This window comes from Mauremys mutica, chromosome 8, assembly GCF_020497125.1.
Source record: "Mauremys mutica isolate MM-2020 ecotype Southern chromosome 8, ASM2049712v1, whole genome shotgun sequence".
Classification (NCBI taxonomy): Eukaryota; Metazoa; Chordata; order Testudines; family Geoemydidae; genus Mauremys; species Mauremys mutica.
In genome coordinates this window covers 31,265,167-31,288,262 of record NC_059079.1, presented here as the reverse complement: position 1 = coordinate 31,288,262, position 23,096 = coordinate 31,265,167, and the positions used below count along the sequence as shown (strand labels likewise).

At 41.6% G+C, this 23,096-nt stretch overlaps 1 long non-coding RNA gene across 2 annotated transcripts in view; it reads left to right on the top strand.

The window, feature by feature from the left end:
• LOC123376535 overlaps positions 1–23,096 on the top strand; it is a 57,097-nt gene that overhangs the window by 11,011 nt on the left and 22,990 nt on the right. For both annotated transcript variants that reach the window (XR_006581824.1, XR_006581825.1), the window contains exons 2-4: positions 2,979–3,116; positions 4,459–4,509; positions 16,862–16,988. This is a non-coding gene — a long non-coding RNA (uncharacterized LOC123376535). The remainder of the gene's footprint in view (positions 1–2,978; positions 3,117–4,458; positions 4,510–16,861; positions 16,989–23,096) is intronic.

Below are 23,096 nucleotides of genomic sequence, written 5' to 3'. Positions count from 1 at the left end.
TGTCTGGGTGGACTGACACTTCCTCTGCTCCAGGCAGGCCCTTTGAGGAGGGTGTTGGAAGGACGAGGCCCAGTAAAAGTCAGTGGATTCTAGCTAACCAGCTATATTGCCCATTGCCCCCCATAGAAGGGGAGCGCAACACATGCAGGAGCAACTAAGGCCATGGGGGAGGAGGGTCTGCTGTAGAGCCAGTAGACAGACCCTGCTACAGCTTTGCAACCTGAGAGGGAGGCTTCCCTTTCTCCCTCCCTCACTGCATGGAATGCCCCTACACACAGCTTTGTTTGGGCTTTGTAAAGGGATGAGGGTTTGCCCAACCATTAATTTAACCATTTATATTTTCTGAGGATTGAAAGGCCAGATCACCAGGTGCACCAGAGCAGCACTTGGTACAACTGAGGAGAGAGAGGGAGCTTAAGTGGTTTTCTGGCCTTCTGAATCTAGGGACTTGCAGGGGACACAAATTGAGGCAGCCTCAAGGGCTTGGCTACACTTACAAATTTGCAGCGCTGCAGCAGAGTGTGAAAACACTCCCTCTCCAGCGCTGCAAATTGCGGCGCTGCAAAGCGCCAGTGTGGTCAAAGCCCCAGCGCTGTACGTTATTCCCCACAGGGAGGTGGAGTACGGACAGCGCTGGGAGAGCTCTCTCCCAGCGCTGGTGCTTTGACTACACTTAGCGCTTCAAAGCGCTGCCGCGGCAGCGCTTTGAAGCGCTAAGTGTAGCCATAGCCTCAGGCTTTTTGAACTGCACTAGTGGGTAACAGCTGCCATAGAGCTGCTCCACCAACCATGATTATTCTTTGGCCATACCCGCTTCCTAGCCCTGGTCTTTCCAGAATTTTCCAGATGATGAGGTATGTGGGTGGGTGAGGAGATGGTGTAGGGATAGCTATGCCAGCTGAAGATTGTTACACCAGGGGAATCTCCTCTCTCAGCTGTGCATTAAGATAGCTTTAAATCCTCTTTGTACTGCTAGAATAGCACAAAGGGGACTTCACAATATTTTAAAGCAATTTAGTTATTTCTATAGGGTTTTCATAATTATTTTAACAGAATTGCTTTGCTCTGCTTGAACCATTTATTTTTATTTTTTGTCTTCCTTTCATTTCTTTTGCTAATCAGACATTTTTTGTATTCGGCAAAAGAGAGAAACTTGCAGCAATCAGTGTTATGCCTTGCAATATCTTTTTTTGTGAAGTGGAATTGTCGCCTAACAAAAAGCGGAGATTACCCTCAGCTGCTGTATATTTACCAGGATATAGATGGTCAAAAAAGGTCTTAACAGCTGTAGCTTTTGCCCTGAAGCACTGCCCCGGTTGCATATGTGTCGTGGAAAGTGCTTGCAATTCCCCCCCTTCTCCCCCATGCCCCACAAAGCATAAGTAAGTAGGATGGTAAAAACAGCTTTGAGTAAATTATGCAATTGTTGGTGTTAATTTTCATAGTATTATAATCACCTTTCTGATTGCACCATAATAAATAAAGACTCAGAGTCAAAAATAGCAAAATCTATTTTTCCCTTTTTTGTGTGTGTGTGTGTGTGTGTGTGTGTGTGTGTGTGTGTGTGAGAGAGAGAGAGAGAGAGAGAGGGAGAGGTTTTTTTCACAAACCAAGTACTAAGAGAAGGAAGTGATGGGAGTTCAACAGAAGGAACTATTTAACCTGGAAATACAGTTATTCATTCTTTGCTTGAGGACAAGATGGTTCATTTTGGCCCTGGCACTGTGCCACTGAAGTTAATGGAAGTAAAGTCATTGATTTCAAATGTAGCAGGATCATTTCCCTCATGACATTTCCTCAAAGTTGTGTGTACACCAAGGTTCATTTTTTTGTTGTGTGTTTGTACAGCATCTCGCACAACAGGGTCTGGTTCAAGACTGGGGCTACCATAATACAAATAAATAATAATAATAATTAATTTACTTACACAGATTATTGGATCAATAATTGCAATTGGTAGGTAGCAATTACCTCTTAGATAAGAAGGCACTACAGGTTCTTCTGGTTAGGTAACAAATTATATCTGCCAATACTGTAGAAACAATTGGATTTCTGTCTGCTGTAGCAACAGGCATGTGGCTGTGGCATTTAAAACTGCATTGTCAAGGTCTGTTGAGGGGCACCATAATAATAGCTTTAGTCTTCATGGGTCCCTACCAGCACTGTATCTAGTGAAAGTCTTATTGCCACATTTCTGAGGGGTAAAGTTTGTCTCCATGCAGAGCATGCACAAGGCTTATACTCTGCTCTGTGCCTTCCCCACAGGACAATTTGGATTATGGAGACCCCACTATAACAATCTACACATAAGGAATGTACAAACCTATTTCAGCCCAGCTGTTGATTAGATGATGCAGTTATCCTGCTACTGCAGGCCTGGGATTTGGGGATAGATTCAATTCCCCCATGTCTGCATAGTACTTTTGTGACAGAGTGTACCAGGCCTTCGATGCGCTGCGGTCCTTCCACATGCTGCCCCAGGAAAGGAGGAGCAAACATGGGTCCTCCAAGCCTGCTTAGTGAGGCTGCACAGATACAGCCAATCAGAGCTAAGCAGGCTTAGATAAAAGGAGTTGCTGGACCTTAGCAGGTCAGTTTCTGGCTGGGACCAGCGGTGCAAGGAAGGGTGCTTCTCTTTGGAAACAGGAGCTTGATTGTCTGCATTTGTTCAAACTAGAGGAGAGAGGACCTGAAAACTTTAACTCTGAGGTAAGGGATGAAGATAAAGGAGCCAGGTGGGAAGAGGCACATGGAAGAAGCAGCAAATTATTGAAGGGAGTGGTATGTTTCTGCTGTGTACAGGGTCTTTGGGTTGGAACCTGGAGGAGACGGTTAGTCTGGATTCCCCAGCTCCGAGAAGGGGACAGGGCTTCTTTAGAATCCCAAACAAAGAGCTGAATTTAAAGGACCAGAGCTGGGGCTGAAACCCTGGTGAGGGCAGATGGACAATTTTGTTTGATTTTTTTTATCTTGGAAAGTGGTCACTTTGACTGTGTGACCCGGCTGGAGGGATGAACCACTAAAGACGGGACAAGGGAGGTTGACAACCTGCAGGCAGTTCCAGGAGTGGGAAAAGGTCTACAGTACCCCACACAGCAGCAGGATGTGCTCAAGAGGTGAGTGTCTCCCATTACAACTTTCCATACAGTTCCTCTGCTAGGACCTTGTGCATTGGGATGGGGTAGTGTGGGGTGAATTTTAATTAGAAGCAGATAGGAGTGTAAGTAGAAAATTATCCTGCACACAAATACAAAATAAGTTGGGGCTCAATGCTGAGTGCTTTGACCTCATCCAGCAAAGCATCTAACCATGTGAGTAGTTTTGTTGGATTAGGTTAGACTGTTAGGCATCTTGCAGGATCAAGCCCCTGAGTACTAGATACTTCTAGTTTATAAGGTAGTTACTAGTATGTAGGTTGTTATGGAGGTGCCAGTTGTGGCTTCAGGGTTTACGGTGAGTTGAATATCATTTGGGTATGTTGGAAAAGAGCATAATTGGCTTAAATATACTATGCTAAGTAATTTATGTGTTCTTCTTGTATATTATAAACTATGTTTTCATGTAGGCACTAAACTATTTGTTGAATTAGATGATACAAGAGGTTTTTTATTGCTAATGCACGTCATCCTATTGATATTAAAACAAAAATCAGAAGCAGCATGAGTGACTCAGTGAACAAAAATGGCTGTTGAAATGGTTGTGCATTAGCAGTATCTATCTGATCCATATTACATGATGAGAAAAGTGAGGTGAAATAGAAGATTAACGAAAACAATCAATGGTAATATCAGTGTCCGTCCTCAATAAGTGTCAATTTATAGTTTGTGTTGGAATCTAAGTACAGTATTGGGACCCTTGATCTTAGAAAGGAGCTCCATGCATGTGGACTTTATATCTAGAAAGAGCTCCTTGCAGGGCTGGGGCCTTGAATAAAAAAGTTCTGTATTTGTGATGGTTGCCTGTAGACAAATATTTTAGTTTCATACAGCATGCATGTTGGAGCTACCCAATATTGGTTTCTATCTCAAAGTCTGCAGTAAGTTCCTCCTATCCTTCAGTAAAAATGCTGCAGAAATATATTTCTTATTTAATTTTGACTATTCTTTGAAATAGCAGTTTGCAGAATGCATCTCGGTGTACAGCTAATGACCCATGAGCAATAAGCAACTGTTTAAGTAAAATGCACTATGAAAAAGCTTTTACCAAACAGCATTTTAATATTTTAAATAGATTTTCCATTGCAGGCTCTTTGTAACTGGATTAGTTCTCTGATGTGTTCTGACAGAGCTGTTGTTAGGGATACTCCATTAACTTTGTCTGTCATCTTATTTTTCCCAGTATCCAGCATAACACCCTTATATTTCATAATTTGTATTGCTATCAGTGCTGATTTGTAAATGTGCAAATTATAATTAACAATGGCCACTACTTCTATTAAATATTAAATCATTCTTGCAGCTTATATTTTCCACAGCAGATGGAGCCCTGCGGTATGCAAATCAACTTTCCGTAAGTAGTCAGCAGTTTTTACCTACATTTTGGCTTTAAAAATACATTTTTTTCTGTTTATGTTTTCTGTAGCATTTAGGTTAATATTTATTCACTGCAGATTCCTTTTCTCCCAATAAGAATTTCATGGACTATTACATTCTAGCACTGTGGTTTTGTTTCAGTTCATTAATAGCTCCTTAATCATATAGCTTGCTTGTAAAGTACAAACGCCTGCTATTTGTACTTATGCTGCAGTATTGCATAAGGAGAGGCATTTAGTTATATTTTAATATGTATAGCAGGAGCAAAAAATGCTTCTACCAACGTAGTTTTTAATTTGAAAACCAATCTATGTGCACATTTTTTTTTCCAGAATAAGCAAAAGCATTTAAGGTTTTATATTGTGTCTTAAACGTTCTATTAAATGTCATCAGCTGATTCAGGAAAATGTATTGCCAAAATATTAGAGACGTAAAATGTGTAAATGTAATGGATGCTCAGTACATGGAGGGGAATGTAAAAGTCCCAAATTTATCAGGTAACTATAAAGCAGTAAGAAACACTGATAGACTGTTACATTTTTCTGATATATAGTATCTTAAGCATGAAACTCTTATTTCTGGTATTTACTGCAGCACTTTTGTATTAAAGAACACTGATCCAAAATTAACACAGATAGCCTGACTTCAGAAAAATCTGGAATACAAGCAGCTTTAGTCAGGAAATTGTTTCACTGTCAATAGGAGCAATTGGAGAGGCAGCTTTTTCCAATGGTGGGCTCAGAGATTTTAGCCAAAAATATGAACACTCTGGGGTGGGTGTGTGGGTGTGGGTGTGCGTGTGTGGATGTGTGTGTGGTTTGAAATGGCTCATGGAAACAGAATTCAGAGGCATGAGCTGCCAAATTAAGCAGAGTAATGAAAACATCTCTGTGTCTGAGATCATCATTCAGTGAACTGTAATGGCTTGAACAGCACAGAATTGAATGGTAACAAGTTAGGGTCTTGGCTTCCTGCAATTTTAGAAGAAAGTTTGAATGACATGTTAAACAACATTAGTAATAAGTGACTAGATCTGAGTGCACTGGAGAACATGGTACGATTGCACATTAGCATCTTGTTTTATCTCATAATTCTGATTCACTGTTTACTTTTAGGTATTTAGCAATAAGTTTTAATCTACATTAGACCCAGGGAAGCATTCAGGAATGGAACTCTGGTTAGTTAGTGTGAATTGGTGAAGCCCCATTGAAATCAGTGGGGCTATGAAGGTTTACACCTGCTGAGGATCTGGTCTGTTGCTCTCAGAAACACTCTTTGAAACAACTGTGGGGTCCCCCCTACAATTGGCAAGAAGAGAAGGATGTTGATAGCAGATGAAATTTATGAGTGTTGATGGCCATCTGGGAACTCTTAGATAGATAGTTTTATTACATAGGATTATTTTCAGGCACAGAGGGCAAGGATAATGCAGAAGATTTGTAAATCTGAATGGAAAGAAAACAACTTCTGGATTTTTCTGATAATACAGTGGTAAGAAACATCCTTTGAAGAACATTGCAGGGGGGGGAGAAACATCTTTACCCCTCCTGAGTTATTAATTTCAGTATCCTTAGATAAGGAAAATCAATTTGGAAAATCAAGCCATGAGCAGAAAAGTGCATACTGGGCAACTAGTAGGATTGTTCTGCCTAACATTTCTATTGTTAGAGTTGGAGCTTTCACTTTCATCAAGGTTACAAGACAGTGTTGCAAACTGGAGAAATGGTTCAGGTCCCTGATCAAAGGGAAAAGGGCCTCATAAAGGGACCGAAACTGGACAGAGCTCACAAAAGATTAAGGCTGTTATTCAAAATCATGTCATTCAAAATCAGATGGTCTGTTTTCCTCTGATCAGCTGGTGCTTAAGGATCCGTGCTTTGAAATTCTGATCAGATCAAAGCATCTGTGGAGTGTTTGAGATGGGTTGCGATGTGTACTGATGGACACCTTTCTCATGGACATCAGTAAAATGTGAAGGAGTGCAAAATAAATCCATATAAGGCTGTATCTATGCTTTTCAGAAATCCAGTGTTAGGTGCTCAGGAGAGAGGTCAAGCCTCAGGTGGGCATGCCAGACTTGGATTGCCTCGATAGCCCCAATCTCCTTTGATGTTTCTATCCAGTTAATAATACTGGGAGAGATTCAAAGATGAGGAAATTTGACCAGATCCTTCAGCTGAACAGAGAGCTGAATTTTGGAGTCTTGTGGGGTGGTTCCGTCTGGATGAGAAATTGGAGACAGAGTCAGGGTAATCCTTGGCGTAATCAGTTTATTCACAGAAAGAGACACAGCCTTTCCACTGAACAGCAATAGGAATATACAGCACACAGGCACTTGCAGAAATCCCAAACCAGACACTTCATCTCTGTGCCCAGGAAACAGTTGTATCTCTGTGTCTTCCTCCTTAGAAGGTCACACTGCAACTGCTGATGCTATTGACTCACTCAGCATGGAACTAACTGCTTTCCCATGCTTTGGAATCTCATAATACCTGTTAGCACTATACTTTGTCTCATGAGCTTGCAGTCTGGCTCCTGGCATCAGCCCCGTTCTTTGTGTCCAGCTGCTTTGCACAAAGAGTCTCAGTTGCTCAGGCTGTTGGGCACAATGGAAAATGCTCCAGCACACCCATTTATTTTAATGAAGTCTCTGACTGTCTTGTATTCAAGACTCTGGATGGTGGGCCATTAGCACGTCTCAGCATATCGTGCCATTGGTGAAGAAGTTGGACTATATACAGACGTGGTCTGATTTTTCAAAAAATGTTGAGCACTCCTAGCTCCTACTCAAGTTAGTAGCAGCTGTGAGTGCTCAGCACCCCTGAAATTCTAGCCTTTGATGTCTAATGGAAGAATTTTGTAAGCTAATGAAGAATAAGACAACAATTTGAGTGTTTGCAAGTCACGTGTGCTGTCTATTTGAATGCCAGACCAAACACACAGCTACAACAAAAATGTAGAGGAGAAAGTGTGCTGTAGTTGTCTAGAAGAGACACAGTTGTGTGAAAGTCATTAGCCTTTCCTTACTTTGAAACACTCATAGAGGAAGTCTTGTCTAGAGGAGCTAAAGAAACATGAGCATATCTCAGAACAGATCATTGCCATAATTGCACCTAAGTCTTATTTAAAATCTTCCTTATGAGGAGCTGTTATGCAGAGTGAGGAAGCTGTGGGCCCAACTGGTAGAAGTTTCCTTTCCTAGGAATAGCTAGAGTTAACCAGTATTCTGATTTAGTTTTCAGAAGCTAAAATAGTAAGGGTTAGGTAGCCCTTTTGATGGAAACTTGATATTCTCAACATGGGAGGTTTGGGTTCTAAACATTCTCTAGAAAAGATTTTTCCAAAATCTGGTGTGTGTGTGTGTGTGTGTGTGTGTGTGTGTGTTTTAAAGCATTGGGAAGTGCTGAACATGACTAAATTTGAAGTCATTCACTGCTTTTCAGACAACACAGTTACATGGGATGGCCAGTCCGCAAGAATTAACAGTGTGGAAAGGAGAAACAAGATTTCAAAAAGGAAATGTCTCTAAGTGTTCGTATTTCCAAAAAGTTCCAAGATTTGATGAAAACAGGAGAATGTAGAAAATGAAGGATGAAGTTTGTGCAGTAACCGGAAAAGCAGCAAACCACACTTTTATTTGGTAGTGGTGAATATAGGAACAGTAAGTCATGTCAAAGCTACTACCCACTCTGGCTTCCACAAATGACTAATCTCCTTTAGAAGCCTCAGGGACTCATTGGTGGAACAAATAACCTCTAGCTTGACCCCAAAGTCCCTCAAGTGACAGCCCAACTGAGCCCATGTTCCTGCCCATTCTCAGGCAAATATTTTAACACTACACATATATACTCTTCCGTATTAGTATGCAATGATGGAGTTCTTTCTGCCTCTCTCAACTTTTGCCTGGATTTTGAAAGCAAATTCCCATCTTTTTTTCCCCCAGTAACTCGATGTATATTAGCAAGTGTGACAGCCTATGGAATTTTCACTCATCCTTATCCTTATCCTTATCTTGTGGTGTGTGGATAGATAAGCAACTGCAAGTGGGCCAAAGCTTCTTTCAAGCTGCCCAACCCTGCTTAGTTGGCTTGACCCAAATAGTCTAATAGCCCTGTAAGTGCGACTCACTTCCTGGGAGCAAGGAATGATGTATCTATATAGGGTGATGGTACATCTGTGAAGGTTGATGGCGCTTTGGCTGACCATGGCAACAAGAATTTTTTTTACAATGACTTTAAAATCAGGCATATGGGATTAAGGCTATGAAAGTTTATTTTGACAGTAGTTCAGTTTTGTTACAGATTTAAAATTCATGGTCTCTTGAAAAGCACAGGAATGAGAACTCAATGCATTTGCAGAGTACATATATACTTCAGACATGTTAAATGTTTTTGAGTAGTGGAAAGATTTGTCCACTTTCAGACTTCTCACCTTCATTTTTTGGATTATCATTTTACATTTGTTACATATAACTCCAGAGATCAACCATGCTTTCCAGATACTTGTTAAGAAGACAAGAAATGTATGAATTCCTCTTTGGAATACGCTAGTTGGAGAATTGTTAGAGTAGATTAGTTTTTCATTAGAGAAATTCCAAATTTGAGAAGCTCTGTTTACAGAGGATGTTTGATGACGCATCTGTGGTGAACTTTACAATACAGCAGTTTCATTTAATTAGATTGTGAACACTTAATGACTTTCTGAGAGAAAATTTGCTTGCAATGAGAGTTAGAAAATATTAGAAGGGGTAAAGGACTTCAGAATACTTGTCCAGAAGAGATTGATAAAAACAGCTGTGAGATGTTTTTAAAATTTTAAATGATTCCTCTTGTACTTTCACCAAAACAACTGTGCAGTATATCTTGCTTGGTAATCAGAGCCACTATATCAAAATACTCTATTGTATACTGTAATTGGAGCTGGGAAACCTGTCAGGTCTCAATTTTCCATTCCTCCTCCCTTAACCAACAGTTTTCCTTGTTCTAAGCACATGTGTCACTCGCTGTATATTAGCAAAGTGATTAACTGGGGCATTCAGATATGGTGAAGTATACTGTAAATGATCTTTCTAGAGGGACAGATACAGTCACCCCACTGGCCCCATTTTAAAGTATGCTCAGATCGGGAGTAGTGATGGTGGAAATATCTTTTACAGAAAGGAAGTACATCATTGGTGACGCTTGGTCTAGCAACCCCTGAGAAGTGGTGGTAGAATGAGGAATGGCTGTACTCGGTGTGGTGACATCATGTGGCTGTAAGACCTGAGGGCTAGCTATCTGGGAGGAAGAACCACCTAATGGTGGGATGCCTGAAGGGGCTGGGGATCCATGTGTCCACATGTTGCTTTGGGGAAAAAAGCGAGGCTGCTGAGGGAGATTTGCCTCAGTGACCCAAAGCTGACTGAAGGGTTGTGTGGAGCAGGCAACAGTTTTGGGTGCAATCCAAAGTGAGGCTCAGGGAGCAGCTCTGCCTCCAGCAAACACCTCAAAAGGGTTTATTTAGAAGAGCAGCCCTTCCTTAAGGGGATAAACCTTTAGGAAGAGTGATTGGTTGTGTGTGGGCTTTGTGGGGGGGGGAGGGGGCAGCGTGGCTATAAAATAGCTTCTTCCCCTCACTTGTTACCAAGATACCTTCTAAGAGTCAAAATCAGCTCTAATGACTGTTTACAGCCAGGGCCGGTGGTCGCTTAGGGTGCTAACATTTGGGGGGCGGTGACCGCAGCGGCCGGATCTTCAGCTGCCACGGTTGTCGTCGGTATTTCGGGGGTGGGACCTTCTGCTGCCTCTGTTGGGGGCAGCATGTCGGGGGCCGGACCTTCCGCTGCCTAGGGCGCCAAAAAAGCTGGCGGCGCTCCTGTTTACAGCACATAACTAGCCCACCGAACTGACAAGCAGCCCAGCCCCAGGAAGGAGAAACATTTCAAGGGGGGCTGGCTTATGCTCAGCTAGCATTGGCCAAGAGGTAGTCACCTTCTCAAGTCCAGCTTCACCCTAAAAACTGCAGTCTTCAAAGTCCAGAATGGCTGCTAGTTGCCCAGAGGACCAGGACTGCAGAGTAGCAAGTGTCACAAAATAGCATGAGGTCCAGTGCTGCTAAATGCAGCAAAAACTGACTGGAAGTAGTGCAATAATTCTAAGCCCAAACACTACCATTCTTTCCATTTGGGAAAGATCCAGGTTTCCTGATGTGCTGACAATGCATAAACCTTTTCACTGCTCCAGAAATCTGTGTTAGCTTTGTCTGTCTTCTGCAAATATTTGTGGTTCTCCCCAGATTCCTTGGTGCTGTCTGAATTGTGAGGCAATTGTAATGGCTTACAATACTTTGTGGGTTTTATTGATTTCTTTATTTAAGTTCTTAAACATCTAATTGTATTATAAGTTCCTCATTTACTTGCTGCCCAGTGGGTGTAAGTCTGAAGCGGCAATCTTCCCTTGCTTGTCAAAATGTGAACAAGTTACTATAAAAGTAAATTATAAATATATGCAAAGGCTAGATTGCCACATTGTAAAACAGCTTCACTGAAATAATAGTAGGTTTGGTTTCTGGTGGGTTTTTTTTTTGTTTGTTTTTAAATGTAGATATTTTGGTTTAATACTTGCTCTCCCCTTGTAGCAACTCTATTAGAGTTTTACTTCCTTTGAGTGAGTCATCTTGCATACGTTTCTGTAAGTGTGGAATATTCATTGCAATTGGCTGAGCATCCCCCAGAGCTTTATAAGCACACAGTAACACATAGACTGTTTGTGCCTAGATAGTGTATATTCGAAGAGGTGTCAATTCAATCCTTTTTTGTGCTTCCCCTCTGGTAGGTAGTTCCTGCAGATCATGCAGAGAATTCCATAACCCGAAGAATCCTCATGTCCTTGAAACAATTGTTTACCTTTAAAAATAATAATTTCCTCTGTATACCAACCTCCTCCCAACAATTTAAAAATAAAATTCTGTGCTGTGAGAATATTGTAAAGTTGGTGTCTGACACAAAAGTGGTGTGGCAGAATTACTAGTACGTGCATGCAGCAACCAAGATGGCACATGCCACTACAGTACAGAAGAATCAACATGACTAACCCTTAAAAAAATGGACAATGGTTCTAACTTGTTTGTTCACAGTCACTGGTCCCACTAGAAATGGTCCTACTGGTTTGAAAGTTTAACTGGTTTGACAGATTTCCTATTGATATAATAGGAAATACTGGCAAAACTGTTCGGAAGTTTCTCCTAGGACGGAAGTGACTCTGAAGACTTTAAACATTTGACATACTTTGTTTTCTTAACGCAGAAATAAAATAATGTATTCTCAGCCCTGTGTACTGAATTAAGAGCATTTTTATTTGAAGAATTCTTAAAGAAAATATTTATCAGTAGTGCCTTGATTTCCTGGCCAAGATCATTGCTCCATTGTGTTAGGCACTCTAGATAGACACAGGTTGATATTGTCTCTGTCCTCAAAGAGCTTACATGCTTAAATAGACAAGAGAGAGAAAAGAAGCATTGTTACTCTCTTTTTTTTATGGATGGAGAAGCAAGGCCCTGAGAGATTGACTTGTCTGGGGCAGAACCAAGCATTGAACCCAGCTCTCCAGTCCAATGCCCTCACCTCAAGACCAGCCTCTCTCTAATTCTCAGGTTTTGTTCTGGTGAATACAGAATAAACTCCACAGCATCCCTGGTAATGGTTATTTCACAGGGTGGCGTTTGGTTCCATGCAGAGGGTCAGTACAACTCCTGTGCCAATGTAAGTTTCCTGGGGTCTGGCACTGGCCTGTTTGCACTCCAGTAAGGAGCTCTTTTGAGTAGATACTTTGTCAAGGGAGAAATGGACATAATCTGCATTCTATTAAAATATACCTTGGAAGCTTTGCTTTGAATGTTCTCCATTGTGACAATATGAACTACACAGATGATAGGCAGACCCATTATTTCCCACGTAACATCAGAAGGACGTACAGTATATGAGCCAAACTCATGCAAGTAGCCCCACTGAAGCCAAATCCACCCTGCTTTACTAAAGCAATCAGGATTTGGTGCTCATGCCCTTTTACTAGACCTGCCCTCTATTGCACTGTGCATTTTATGGGAGATAAATGGGTTATTTCCATTTATCAAGTTTGAGGAGTCCCTAAATCTGTAAAACAATATTTTAGAAAATATAGCACATCTTATAGTCTGTATTTGGGGTGGGAAGAAAAGCAGCCATGGATTAGGCCATCAAGAGTCAAAAGCATAATTTGAAATGATAAACGTATCCATTTTAAGTTACACATTGCTTTGCATAGTTAATATCACTATAATTAGTCATAGTTCCTGTAATTTATTGAGAAAGATGCTCAGCCCCTCTAGTGTACTACAGTGATGAATGTTGGAAGTGCAACTTTGGAAGCAGGAATCAAGAAAATTAGTAACAGTTGGAGAATTAGCATGTAAATCAACAATATCCTTTCTCTTGTATCGTGAAAACCAAGGGTATGCATCACATGCTGCATAACGAACGGGAGTGCAGAAGTTAGAATTTCAACCTGCTCTACATGAATAGGTCTGCTTTTATGGCAAGAAATGTTTAAAATCTTCTCAAATGTTAGAGTAAATCTGTAGTAAATATTTAAACTATGTATAACTCGTCACAAATAAATTAAGCTGATTTTATGCATTCTCTTTAATTAGAAGGGCACAGCATTTGTTGAAACGTGATTGGTATTATTCATTAAGCAAAAAATTCTCATTTGTATCTTATTATCACTATTCTGCATAAACCAACACAATTTGTCATGAACTCCCTCATTTGCTGTATCCTCAAAAAGCAGATTATGCTTATTTTTCATTTGGACAGTGGAAAATCAAGCCAGGTGTTTGGCAGCACCAGAGTGTTCAGGTGTAACTGTGCCAGTGATGGTACATTACTAGTAGCGTGGATGAAGAATGAGGCATGGAGAATCCTGGGACTGAGGTGCCTAGAGGCCCATCCCTTAGAGTGGTCCTGCTGATGAGACAGGTGGTGGTGTACAGAACCTTTAAAAAAAAATCCCTCCAAACACTTTTTTGTAATGTCAGCCTTTCCCCTTCAACTAGAAACTAAAAGTGCTTGCACATACTGCTGCTGTGTTTGAATAGCCAGGCATGTTTTTGATTGAGGGGTGATGCCTTTGTCTTAAATATAAGGCTTAACAATTCTAATAGTTAAACACACATAATGTACATCTGCCTAGAGGCACCGTCATGAGTTTCACCCATTGTGGGGTCGGAGAGCCACATAGTACTGCATTAAATTGTACATACAGGACTGATAAATGATCTCAGATACAGTATATTATGCAGGTTAGTTAATTTGTTGTATGTATATCTTTTGCCCTTATTTTTTCTTGACCTTTTACAAATCTCCTTAAATATATCATACCTGATTCTCCTCTCATACTCATAAGTATAAATTAGCAGTAACACTCCAGATGTCAGTGGAGTTGCACCAGTATAAAATTGGTGTAACCGGAGTAGCAGGCTTCCCATTTCAATTCAGTTTTTGTAGCTTTCATAACTACTCTGAACATCATGGTCCAGTTGCAAGGGCATAGGAATGGGAGTTGTCATGTTGTCTGGAGTGACTCATGTTCCAGAGTGCCAGCCTCATGGCAGACTATCAAAAAGCAGGGCAGACCAAACCCCAAACTGTTTGTATTCAAGCTGGCGGTGTGGCAGCACCCCTACTTCCAGCGCCACTGCAAAGAAGATTTTTAATAGATATGTATCCTAGAGTTGGGTACCCAAAGTTGGGGTATGGAAGGCAAAGACTGTTGAATTCTACTCCCAGGAGAAAGGTGGGAGAATGAGTCGCCCCCCATCCCATAATGATGCCCAGGCTTTCTGTCCTAAACTAGTGCATTGCTGTAAGCTGTGAAACAGCAGATCTGCAAAGTGTCATGCATCTTGTGTCATACTCGCTCATATAGCAACCCTGTCCCACATTCCAAGAGCTTAGCTGAATCCTCACACATCCAGCTAACCTGTGGGCAAGAGCTGCGGTTCCTCCTATCAGCTGATGGAAGCTACTGTGGCAGCCTGCCAGTGTGGAGCCCCATGAGCAGGAGAAGGCATCAACAGCAACAATTGACAGGAACTGAGGAACGGGGGCAGAAGGGGCTGGGACTGAAAAAAGATGGGAGCAGAATGAGGAAGAGTGATGAGGGGAAGGAAAGAATGGGGAAGGCTCTCCCACACCTATAACAATCCCCAGGTTCCCACTGTCCACCCACCCGCTGAAATTGTGCTAGTTTAAACCTGCCAGTTGCACCTTTAACTCAAATGGCAGAGAATGGGAAAGTCCTGGTGTTACGGATTGTACCCTTGGAGTGCAGTCTGGGAGCTGTTGGAACTGCTGTGCCCCCTAACAATTCAGCTGGGTTGGCCTCTCTCACATTGCTCTGATGATGATACCCAGCCAGCCTCTCCAGGCCCCGTTATCACCCAACTTGACAGCAGGTGGCGTCACACACCCAACTGAGTCACCTGAGTGATTTACCTAAGCCACTCATGGACCAACAATAAAGGCACCAGCCAATTTCCCAGCTCCCCAGTCTTGCACCGCTACTGGAGTATAAACCCAGAATTATATTGTCTTGCACTGAACAGGGGTCTATATGGTGAAAGCTCATTATATAGTCCGCTCCCCCCTTGATGTGGGGAAGATATGCACATGCCTTTGTTAACAGAGCTAAGATTCCCTAACACTTCACTCAATGACACACTGGTTAATATAAAAGAGGTTTATTAACTACAGAAAGATAGATTTGTGATTATAAGTGATAGCAAACAGAACAAAGCAGGTTACCAAGGAAATTAAACAAAATCATAATCTAAGTCTCACTAGATAGGATTTGAATCAGCAACATCTCACCCGGACTGATGATTCAAGCAGGTTTTAGCTTCCTTACACAGGCAGGGCTTTCTTCTTTCCCACTTGGGACCCCCCTTCCCTAGTTCAGTCTTTGTTCCGCCGGTGTTTCCAGGTATTGTCTTATAGGGGAGTGAGTCCTAGTCACTATGTCACTTCCCCCTTATATAGTTTTTCTATATGGTGGGAACCCCTTTGTTCCAAACCAGGTTCCCAGCCCAGTTGTGGAAAAGTACAGGTACCAAAATGGAGTTCAGTGTCATGTGGGCTGGTCACATGCCCTTTCGTTCCTTGCTGAGTCATAGCAGCCATTATTCATAGATTGGCTGAAGCATTCCCAGGTGAGGACAGGCCTTTTCCATGGTCCATTGTCTTTGTTGATGGGCTATTAGCACTGTTTAGCTTCTTCATTGTTGTACCTGAAAGGCTAGTTGTGTGTGTTTCAAACCACAACATCTTTCAGTAACACATACATAGCAAAACTTCATAACTTCATATACAGTGACAGCACATACAATCCAATGAGATATTAGTGTTTAGCAGATCAAGACTTTTAGAATGACACTTCACAAGGCATACTTTGTACAAAACGTATCATAATTACATCACCATGGTAAATATGGAGTGCTCTGGAGTGCAGAATGTCACACCTGGATTCAAATCTTGATGACTACCCAAATTGGGGGTGGGGGGGTGGACGGTATGTGATTGTGTAATGAGAGATCACAATGCATAGATACAAGGGGGCTGAATTGAGGTTGCACAAATAACTAATCCTGGCATTTCCCATTTTATAGGTGCTTGACTTTGCAGTCTTATGTAGGAGTGTGAGTGTGTGTGTGTGTGTGTGTGTGTGTGTGTGTGTGTGTGGTGTGTGTTGGGGTGAGGGGAAGCATTTACTGGGGAACTGTAGGCCACTAGTTAGCATCCGGGCCAGATCAATAGGGAACTGAGGGCCGTAATCATGTAATTAATGTTTGGTAGCTCATATGTGACATGAGTTTGGTGGGTCTGAGCTCCAGCTCCCACATCAGAAACCTACCACCATGTTTTGCACTTATTGGCACACTCAGCAGAGAGGCCAAGACCTCCATGGACCCCAAAGACTTAACTATTCTACTATCCCTAGAGAAAGTTCCCATCCCCCCAGATGAGACTTCTGGTAGGACAATGAATGTGTGAAGCTTGCTCTGCTACTGCCCTGTATAAACAAGAGGACTTCATTCACCACACTGGTTAAAATCTCACAATTAGTTTAAAGTTGAAATGTATAATTATATAGAAATAATTTTCTAATATACAAATTAGCTTATTAAATAATTAGCATTAAATAGAATACATAGCAACTATGAAACAGCTGCTACGTGGTATCCCAGAGGTGGCTGCCTTTCAGTGCTGGATGAAATTATTTTTGTATAATGTGTATATCTTATTAAACCACTTCTAGGATCCTTCAGTAAGAAAGGAGCTTAATCAATGTTACTTGATAATAAAAACTTAAAGGAGCCTGAACATACTTCATCCAATAGAGTGCAGTTGTATCAAAAATAATGTCTAAACATTACAAGCAGAAGGTAAGTGTGTTTCATGTTGTTTGAGCTGATGAGTGGAGTGAGTAGAAGTGGTTAGGCTGCCTTAGGATCACTGTCTTGCAGGTGAAATTCAGTTACTTCTATCCCATACCTCCCTTAGAATTCTGGATCCTAGTAATTCCAGCATTATCTATGTTTTCTAAGGACACCAGATCCTTAATGGAAAAACTGCTGTTAGCTATGCATTCATTAGAACTGGAAATGGAGAGTCACTTTTCTAGCCTGGAGCCAGAAGGTGGGCTATCTTGGAGGCAGGGTTGATAGCTTTTGAATACCAGATGAAGTCTATAGATACAAGACTGGTATCATATGACAAGAGCCTTAAGCAGATGGATGACTGTGTGTATGCACTATAGGCTGTTGTTAATTTACTATCTAGAGACAATGGTTCTTTAAAATTAAAAATGAGTCATTGGAAAACAGCCTGAGAGGTCACAGCCTGTGGATTTGAGGCCTCCTGGTAGGCCTGCATTGAGGGGCTATATGCTGTTTGGAGTTATGAAAACTGCATTTTATAAAAGAAGGAAATGTAATTTTCTCTTGCTAGCTTTATAGAGGCATCTGAACTGTGCTCAAATGACTATTCATAATCTGTATTTGTAATGTAAAAGTTCATGTTACTAAATGGAATAAGCAGGCCTTGGTACTCAGACCAGGTATAGATTATAAAAGGCAACGTTTTGTAAGATGAATGAATTGTAAAGTGCTAAAATGAGAGGTTTAAGTGTCTAACTGTACTTTTAAAACTCTTGCATTTTCCATTTACAAGAAAAGCTCCCATTTGTTACTCCTCCGTGTAGACCTCTGGACACTTATGGGTATGCCAGGAAAAGGCATTTTCATGCTTTAATCTTTGGGAGAAAAGCTCCTGTCGTATCTCTTGAAGAAATGGCAACAGATCCTGATTTCAGTACTTCAGGGCTTCTCTAGAGGCTTCCATGATCCAAATGGAACAAATCACACACCAAGTCCTGTGTACAATTCCTAAAAATGAGTTGTGTGGCCAAGAAAGAGACCATTTCATCAATCAGGGAGAATAGGGAGCTCTGGAGAGCAGGACTCTCCCAAACCATAGAGAAGGGCACTCTTCTGCTGCTTGCAGAGGAGGGGGAGCACAGCTCCCTCTAACTTTCTGAGCAGTAGCTCCTACCAGCTGTTCCAAAAGCAACTGGCTGAAACTAAGAGCTTGTCTTCACTACTGGGGTAAGTCGACCTAAGTTATGCTACTCCAGTTACATGAATAACGTAGCTGGAGTCGACATAGCTTAGATCAACTTACTCCTTTGTCTTCACTGCTCTGCGTTGACGGAGATGCTCTCCAGTCGACTTCTCTTACTCTTCTCGGAGAACTGGAGTACTGGGGTTGACCGGAGAGTACTCTGTCATTGATTTAGCGGGTCTTCCCTAGACCCACTAAATGGACACTCGCTGCATCGATTGCAGCAGCGTTGATCTCCCCGGTAGTGAAGACCTGCCTTAAGCCTGGGGAAGATGACTAGGGAGAGCAGATAATACAATAGGCAGTGTATTGTATCTTACGGCAGAACCACTTCTGGACCCCCAGGTGCTGATGAGGTGGGGACCCATGAAGACTCTCAACAGCTCATAGCTGGTGCGGCAGCAAATACGACGTCTTGGGTGGCCCTGGCCTCCTGCAGATTCTAGGGATCTGCTAGCTTTGGGAATCATAGAAGATTAGGTTTGGAAGAGACCTCAGGAGGTCATCTAGTCCAGCTCCCTGCTCAAAGCAGGACCAACCCCAACTAAATCATCCCAGCCAGGACTTTATCAAGCTGGGCCTGAAAAACCTCTAAGGATGGAGATTCCACCACCTCCCTAGGTAACTCATTCCAGTGCTTCACCACCCTGCTAGTGAAATAGTGTTTCACTAATATCCAACCTAGACCTCCCACACCGCAATTTGAGACCATTGCTTCTTGTTATGTCATCTGCCACCACTGAGAACAGCCAAGCTCCATCCTCTTTGGACCCCCCCCCTTTCAGGTAGTTGAAGGCTGCTATCCAATCCCCCCCACTCTTCTTTTCTGCAGACTAAATAAGCCCAGTTCCCTCAGCCTCTCCTCATAAGTCATGTGCTCCAGTCCCCTAATCATTTTTTGTTGCCTTCCGCTGGACTCTCTCCAATTTGTCCACATCCTTTTTATAGTATGGGACCCAAAACAGGATGCAGTACACCAGGTGTGGCCTCACCAGTGCCGAATAGAGAGGAATAATCACTTCCCTTGATCTGTTGGCTATGCTCCTACTAATTCAGCCCAATATGCCATTAGCCTTCTTGGCAATAAGGACACACTGTTGAATCATATCCAGCTTCTTGTCCACTGTAATCCCCAGGTCCCCAGGAAGACTCCATAAGGGGGGAAGGTCAATGCCATCTTCCAGAGAGGACACGAGGGGATCCTTGAAGAGATCCTCTCCAGAGCCCCCTTTCTCAAGTATCAGAGGACAGGTGGATCTGGGCCTAAGTGAGAAAGATTAAGTGTGTATCACACACTTACCATTAGAAATTATTCTCAGATAGAATAGGCACATGAGAATCAAACCAGATAAGGAATATGAGCAAGTGGAGTGCAACAATCTTGTTTCCTTCTGTCCACAGCTTGGAGAAGTAAATGACTCACCTCATTCCAGCTCCTTTGTTTTGTTCACTTTATGTTTGTGCAGTGAAAGAGCAGTTTGTGAAAAAATTCTAGGTTTTTATGGGCAGATTGTGTTTGGGTTTTGTTGATTATTTATTTGGTACATGACAAAGAAGTCTGTTGTTCATATCGCCTATATTCTTCTATAGGCAAAGTGATGTTGCACCACCTGCAGTAGGGAAAGAGCCTTCCCAAGGGATAGCTAACTGGGGCCCTTGACTCCAACACCTCTTTCAGGAGACTATTTTTTGGGGGATGAGGGGATGGAGAGAGGTGGGGGGCAAAATTATATTGGTGCCACTTTGACACAAATTATACCTGGACTTCAGCATGGGATAGTCCCAGGATGACGATGTCAGTGTATTCAGTGAGGAAGAGGAATAGACATAAAGGTCCCTTTCTGATTTTGGCAACTAGAATAAGACATTTGGGATGCACATATTATAAGTGCACCCCCAGATCTGGAAGTAGCTTATTAAAAAGAGACTATGTGTAAAGTGAGTATGACTATATGACCAGCAGATCTGCAACACCTAAATGCAAAAGGGATCCAGAGGATGATTCAAAATTCAATCTACTGTCCCTCTGGGCTGAGAAACCATCAGGCCATGGTAGGGTTTCACCCAATGGGACACATCCTCAGCTGGTGTAAAACTATATAGATCCATTGCTGTGTTTGTCAGCTGATAACATGGCCCTTATTGCCCAAATATAGGGCCACATCATTCTGACTTCTACAGGATTGGATATTTAAACAGTGTCTGAAATCTTTTGACTTCCTTTTGACTTCCTGTGGCATAGAATTAGAGCCACAGTGAAACTTAAACTCTACATCGAAAGAATAGTAAGAATGAAAAGTCAATGTGCTGTGTATTGAGGAATACAATGACAGTACCAAAAGGGCTGATGCTAAGTATGTGTTTTCTTTAGTAACACACTCAGGGGTACCAGCCATTTTCCTGTACATTTCATGATGAATGCAAGTGATTTTCCCCCACCCCCTTCATCAGCTTAATTTGGTGAAAACAGGCAAGGGAAACTTTTTGTTTTAAAGTCAAATATGAAATTGCACAGGATTCTAATATCTTACAGAAGATTTTTGTTGTTCTATAAACCAGTATTTTTTTCAGTTGGGATAGTGCTAAAGCAAATGTTTCCTTCACTTCTGTAAATAAGTAAAATATTTTTTTAAAATGATGCTCAGCTTTCATAATACACCTTATTACACATTCATAATACATGTAGTTTTTACAACTGCACCAAAATAGAAGAGAAATGAGTTTTGATTTTTACTCCAGCAGAAAACAACATTCTTTTAAGAACATAATTTAAAATAAAATGTCTAATGTGGCTCCAATTATATAGTGTGGAAAGCAATAAAAATGGAAGAAAATTAATCATGTTTTTATTTTCAGCTGCCCAGTTATGTGCTAGGCCCTTCACCAAACACTTATTCACTTGCTTAATTTTAAACATGTGAGTATTTTCCCTGAAGTGAATTGACTATTCTCATGACTAAAGCTAAGCATATATAAGCGTTTGCTGGTTTGGGGCCCAAATAAAGACATGGTCCCTGTCCTGAGAGCTTAGAATCTAAATGTGACAGGACACAAATAAGGGTCAGACCAAACCACAATAAAGGAGTGAGGAAGGAGAAAGCAAAAACAAAGATGACAATACAAAGATCACATGGTAGTTCTCTGAGGCACATAGGCACTTTGACTCCATTCATACTTTTTTATTTTAAAATACATTTCCTCCATCTTCACTTCATGCAGAAATGAGGTGGTGTTTTTTTAAGTGGATGGGACATGGGAGATGACTTAGGGGAACCATTTGTGAAGGGTATACTAAGGGCTGGTCTACACTGGGGGGGTATCGATCTAAGATACACAACTTCAGCTACGTGAATAGTGTAGCTGAAGTTGAAGTATCTTAGATCGATTTACCTTGGGTCCTCATGGCGCGGGATCGACATCCGCGGCTCCCCGTGTCGACTCCGCTACCACCGCTCGCTGCGGTAGAGTTCCGGAGTTGACGGGAGCGCGTTCGGGGATCGCTATATCGCGTCTAGATGAGACGCGATATAGCGATCCCCGAAAAATTGATTGCTACCCGCCGATATGGCGGGTAGTCTGGACGTACCCTAAGCAACAGGGACACCAAGGAAGAAGGCGAGAGAAGTTTGTGAGAGAAGGAAATGAAAGAGGTACTGAAACTGGTGTCACTGGGGCCAGTGTTCCTTGATTCACAGACTAAGGCTAGAAGGGACTATTGTGATCATCTCTAGTTTGATCCTCCTGCATAACACAGGTCACAGAACTTCTCTGAACTAATTCCTGTTTGAAGTAGAGTATGTCTTTTAGAAAAAAATTCAATCTTGATTTTAAAACTGCCAGTGATGGGAATCCACCACAGAGAGCCCTTGGTTAATTACCCTCACTACTAAAAATATGTTTGGGAGTGATCCTACAAACGCCAGTAGTCCAAGGAACAATACTCAGTAAAAACCACTATGCTGGATAGTGTTTGCCATATCAGACCCAATGTTAATAGAAAATAATTGACAACTATTGGAATTTTAGAAACTATTTTACTTTCCACCCTTCAGATGGGATTGCAATGTAATAAAACCAATACTCAACTGCAAAACATTTTACAAACTTGTAAAACTTATCTTGACTGAGAGAAGAGTCAGGTGCATCACAACACCTCTCTGTAGGTGCATCACAACACAGTCAGATGGCCATTTTACAAATGACATGTGAAAGCAGAGATCAAATGGTTTGCTCAAGGCTACAGAGGAATCAGGTATCAGAGCCCAGATTAGAACTGAGAAGTTTCTGGTTCCCAGTTCAGTATTCAGTTCACAGCACAATGACATTTCCAGAGCAAACCGTTGTAAATATGTACATAAATTATAAATATAAACCTGTACCTTACTGTGTCCAGTATGTAGTTACTAGTAGACACTGAGTATTGGAGAGGTAATAACTAATCCTGTATGTAAGGAGCCCTGAACCCCTATGGTGATGTATCAATAATGATCCATTTTATAAAAGAATTTATACTATGTAGGACTTCATAGCAACACACATAGTCTCTTGTATTTACTTACAGCTAGCAGGGCTGCATCGATAGACCAAATTATGCATGCAGTGTCTCTGATCTTTTATTGGATCTTTTATGTATTGTTTGTGATATGTATTGTGCATTTGATTCATTGGACTGAGTTTATCAAAGAGAAAGTGGGTAGATACTGTATTTTGTCTTTCAAATTATAATAAATAAATGGCATTCCTATTTGTTAAAACTGGAAAGCTGATAAACACCAGACTTCTATTTTCATTGAAAAACATCACACATGTAGACAATAGTACAATTTTATTTTTACAGTATGGAGTGCTAGTTTCTATGAATACAAAATTTT